The 5,139-nt window shown below is 43.5% G+C and overlaps 1 long non-coding RNA gene across 1 annotated transcript; it reads left to right on the top strand.

Moving 5' to 3' along the window:
- Window positions 1-3,299: 3,299 nt before the first annotated feature.
- Window positions 3,300-4,747, top strand: LOC129410421 (uncharacterized). The gene is made up of 4 exons (XR_008632856.1): window positions 3,300-3,532; window positions 3,616-3,663; window positions 3,760-3,794; window positions 3,953-4,747. It is a non-coding gene; the product is annotated as an uncharacterized LOC129410421 (long non-coding RNA).
- The last annotated feature ends 392 nt before the right edge of the window (window positions 4,748-5,139 follow it).

Genomic DNA, 5,139 nt, shown 5'->3' with positions numbered 1-5,139 from the left:
AAAATCGGGCACATCCTGAGTCGTCTGTGGAGCTACAGACGAACAAAACCAGAGCAGAGACAGTTCATCAACTGAAACATGAACTGGAATCTTTGAGAGTCCAGAACAGGACTTTGAAATATGAAAAAGACGTGATAAAATCCCAACTCCCTCAGCGTGACTTGGAAGAACGCCTTGCCGCTTTAAGCTCTCTAATTGATCCCGTCCGTGCAGACAATCGGGCACTTCGCGAGCGGTGTTCGGAGCTGCGGACGAAAGTAACGAGCGTCGAAACAGTCCAAGAGCAAATCAGAAAACTTGAGGACGAACTGAAATCGCTGACAAAGCAAAACGGTGCTTTGGCTGAAGAATACGCCAAGTTAGAATCCAAACTCCACCAAGGAAACACAGAGGCACGTTACGCTCAGTTGAAATCTGAGACGGACTGTGGCTTGGTCAAAAATGGGCTTTTACGGGAGAAGATCTTGGAGATGAAGCGGAAGATTGCGAATGAGTTGTGCTGGAGGAAGAAATGTGAGGCCTTAGAGTTGTCACTGAGCTCCCTAAAGAGTGAAAATTCGGAGCTGAACAAACACCTTAGGAATAAAACACAAGAGTATGACGCTCTACGGCTGGAGGAGCACAGGTACAGGGAAAAAGTGGAGAGGATGCAGCAGATGAGGGCCGACAACAACCAGATGCTGCGGAAAATCACCGCTTTGCAAGAGAGAGCGCTGGATCTCAAAGCCATGCGGGAGACTTTCAGGAACATTGATATGGAAGACAGCAAGGTTAAAGAACTGAATAAGAAGCTGTTGAAGAAGAAACAGAAGCTCCAGAAAGAGGTAGAGAAGTACAGCTCCACTGAGAAGGATCTCCAGGCGGTCACGGCCGCCATAAGCGATGTGAAAACCGAAAACCACAACCTCCACAAACAAGTTCTGGAACTTGAAGATGACACTGGAAGCAAGAAGCTTCTAAAATCTCATCTGGAAAGGCTTAAAGGTGAGAGGAAAGCGCTTCTACGACGCCAATGTGACCTACAGTTAGATATTGCTGGTTTGGATGTGGTCGGTAAAACGGGTCCTATCAAATATTTACTGTCTAAAAACAAAGAGTACATAAAGACAGTCTTGAACCTGCAGGGTATCAATGACAACTTGGAGGCACAGTACTGCGCTGCATTTGCCGACCTGCCAAGTCCGGAACTTTTGGAATTATTAAACCAGAACTTGGAGAATAAGGTCAAAGCAATGAACCAGCTAAACCATGACCAAAAGTATGAGGAATTCCTCATGAGTTTACCTCAACAGAAGGTACAACCACAAGTGTCAGGAGTCAGGAGTTCACTCAGGAGTTATTTTAGAAGGTAGCTCAGGAGTTACAGCTGCTGATGTTGGTCCACTGTTTTAGATCCATCACGTATCCAGTGGCTTTTGGGATTCCCAGAGGCTTCGATTTAGCTGCTTTAAACCAGTAGCACAAGTGTTTGCTATAGACCAGGGGTCTCAGACTCGCGGCCCGGGGGCCAACTGCGGCCCGCGGAAAGATTTTTTGCGGCCCTCCACTTGATTCCAAAGAATAATGTCAGTGTGGCCCGCGGTAGATGTAAGCACAATCTCACCCCCCTACCGCGGGCCGCACTGACAGATGAAGCTGCAATCGGTGCCCATGCAGATTCACAACAGATTATTAACGCAGTTTACATCCCAAAACTCAATTTACAGCAGTTGTGAAGCAACGAGTCTAAGTGGATCTGTTAATACAAGTACACGTGCACATACGGCGTCACCGAAGAACCAAAACAAACCACACATGGTGGTACACGTGTGCGCACTTCACTTTACGCTCCCACAACCACAGCATCAGAGCGCAGAGGAGGCGCTGACGCAATTCCCCTGTTCATAAGTATGGGACCTTTATTGGAGGGGCTAATAAGAAATAAAAAGACATTGACAGTCTGTTTACCTGCTCAACACTCGGTGCGTAACTTGCTGGCAACCCGATGACCAAACTCCACCTGTGCGTCGCCGAAATCCACGCGCACTCAGCGGCAAACACAGCTGTCCCATCAATATGCAAGCACCACAAAACTGCAGTGATCTATTCCAGAGGCTTGGCGACATGTTAGCAAAAAGTACGAGGCAAAAACAACCCTACTAGCATCAGGATCCGCAGCGGATCCGCTTTCGGTCCGCCAAATCTGCCCCACAGTCCGTCCGCTTTGCGGATCCGCTGCGTATTTGTTCCGTATTCGCATTCTGACTGTTGCTAACCCTAACCCTTGGATGGCCTGCTGTTACAGAGAGAATCTGCGGTTAAATCATCTTAGATCCACACTGTGAACGTACTTTTAACACAACACTTTGTTTTTGACACAATGATTTGTACTATCAATGCGCGGATCCGCGGGTAACCCGGTTCGGATTCGCTGCGCGGACGCGCCACTGACTCAGCCGTTATCAGAACCTGAGAGAAAGAAACAACATCCACCTGTTGTCTGTGGATTTCACTGTAAGTAATAGTTTAAAAGTTAATTGTATTAGTCATCATTAATGTACATAACGTTAACGTTATATTGTGGTGTCTGTACATCTGTGACTCTGTGTGTTTTATCAGTTTTGACGAGCGCAGTAGGAAAGTTAGCGACAGAAGCAGCTGACGTGATGAAGACGATGTGAGGTCAGGAGTCAGGATAACTCCATCTCTTGAGGTAGATCCCAGTCTAAATACTATTTTTATATAAAGCTACTTATATTCTTGTATATTTTTACGATCACAGAATTGTAATTCTGCTCCGTGATCATTGGTCGTGTTTAACGGGCTCGGCTCTGGCTGGACGCCGCTCTCGGCGCTCTCCCTTCGGCTGTGGAGCGACGGTGACACCGGTGTCTGATCTGGTTGTGTTTTTAACCAGAGATAATTATTATTTGTGTAGACTAGAGTGTTGACTGTTGAGTTGAGACTAAAGTGCAGTCATGTCAGTGCCTTAATACAATAATTTAACGCAACGTGCCATAATACAATAACGTAACGTAATAAAAAGCACAACTTTTAACAACAGCTAATGTTAGCTAACCAACCAGATGACATCAGGAGCCCCTGTCCTTCTGCTGAATGTCCCCATCAGGAGCCCTGCACACTGATCACAAAAGTACTTTTAATGATTTTTGTGACAGTGAAGATTTAGTTTGGAGTCAGATCTGACTTTGTCTCTAACTTGAGACGGTGCTTCAGACTTTCAGTGAGAGATGTTGACATGAACACTAATGTGTCACATCTATATTACACTGATATTGACTCTGAACACCATCATAAATTGATTATTATATTTTAAATGTTGTGGTAAAAGTAAATGTAGTAGAGTATTGTGTATTAACAGCAGTGAAATACGTCTCATGTTCATACTCAGGCTTATACTAAAACAAAAGAGTTCAGTTTTACTGCGCTAAAGTATTTCCTATGAGTTAAATAATGTTTTTCATCTCTGTTTCAGAATATACTATGGTTAATAAGAAGATGGACAGAACAGCATGATAAAGACCCTCTGGAGGTAAATACTGCACTTGGATTAAACACTGGGGCCTGAAATGATCCAAACTGATATTTGTGTTTCTCTTATTTGATGTTTTACAGAATTCCCTCTGCTGGGCCAAGTTCCAAAAATGTAGAGACAGACCCTCTGTAAGTTTACTGTATTATCCTACTTTTATTAACTTTCATAACTAAACATATGCACATTATAATCACACCTGTTGTTGTGCATATTGTTTCTTTCAGAACCTGCTGTGGTGGAGTTTAAAGACTGACCCTCTGTAAGTGCACAGATCTCTCCAATCAAGTGTTTACCTTTCATGTTCAAATCACACAGCCACTGTCATGACTTACAATGTTCTTCACAAACCTGAACTCTAACTCCTTACAAGAATAAGAGGTGTAATGGGGTGTTTAATACACACTGGTGTCATTTCAGATGCTGTGAGAAAGGGGAAGCCCAGAGCTGGACACTGACAGACTGGATCTTCACCAGTAGGACTGAAGAGGAGCCAGACTCACTGCACCTCTGCCTCAAAACCTCTGCCTCAGACTGAAGCTAAAGACAGAGGCTCTGAAGCTCCCACACTGCACACTATAAGAACAACCACCCGTCTAATTGTTCTGTGGTGGTAAACACAAGTTAAGTTTTAGTTTTAAACAGTATGGTATGGCTACACTCTGTCTCATCTGTCCAGGCTTTTACTCATATAGCTTATATTTGTTTTTTGCCATTTAAAAAAAAACAAAAACTTTGCTTAACTTGAATTATTTTTAGTAAAAACTGTAAATTGTCATTTTCATATTAAGAATGAAGCATTGGTTAACTCAAAGGGTATATAAGTCCTATAACATTAATAATAATTATTCATGTCCTAAGATTTCTAATTAATGATTTAAATAAATATTGTTTACAATGTAAAAAAAAAAAAAGTTTCTTTTTTTCTTAACTAATGAGATTTAGTGATAGGATATCACTGATCCAACTTTGAAATTGTTTAAGTTTATGTTTTTAAATTTAAGCCTTTATATCCTAGTTTTAATACTTGCTGTAAAAGTTTTATGTACAATTACAATGCAAATGCTGCTGGTGTGTATTTAGGTCAGTAGGAAGTGGATCAGTATTAAATCTGAAGCATATTTAGGCTCCTAACGACACAATAAACAGATCCGCGGCAGATAACCCGGTTCTGAAAGCGGATCCAAAACGGGTCCTGGGCGGATCCGCGAGATACGCAGCGGATCAGCCGCGCCTCCGCCGCGGATCCGGGCTTATTTTGACGGATCCGCGGCGGAGGCGCGGCTGATCCGTTGCTGATCCGCGGCGATGTGCAAGTGAACTCCGATGCGGATCCGTTCTGCGGATCCGCCGCGTATATTTTTTGCTATGTGGGAAGCGTCTTCCATCCATGTTTGACATCCGAGAAGCAGATACACTCCAGTGTGGTGCTTTCACACCGGCAAACGAACCAAAACTGGTCCGATTAACGAGCCTCTGTATCCCGGTAGAACAGTGATATCTCCAGTAACCAATACTGATGTTCCCTGTTAATACCGCGGGCGTCCTCATCTCAAATTATCACCACGAACTCATAAAACAGCAACGTAGAACTTTCTACAAACTCA

Source organism: Boleophthalmus pectinirostris, unplaced genomic scaffold, assembly GCF_026225935.1.
Source record: "Boleophthalmus pectinirostris isolate CB_2022bp ecotype Guang Dong unplaced genomic scaffold, ASM2622593v1 HiC_scaffold_22, whole genome shotgun sequence".
Classification (NCBI taxonomy): Eukaryota; Metazoa; Chordata; class Actinopteri; order Gobiiformes; family Gobiidae; genus Boleophthalmus; species Boleophthalmus pectinirostris.
Note: the sequence above shows the minus strand (reverse complement) of the source record. Positions and strands in the feature narration are given on the sequence as shown.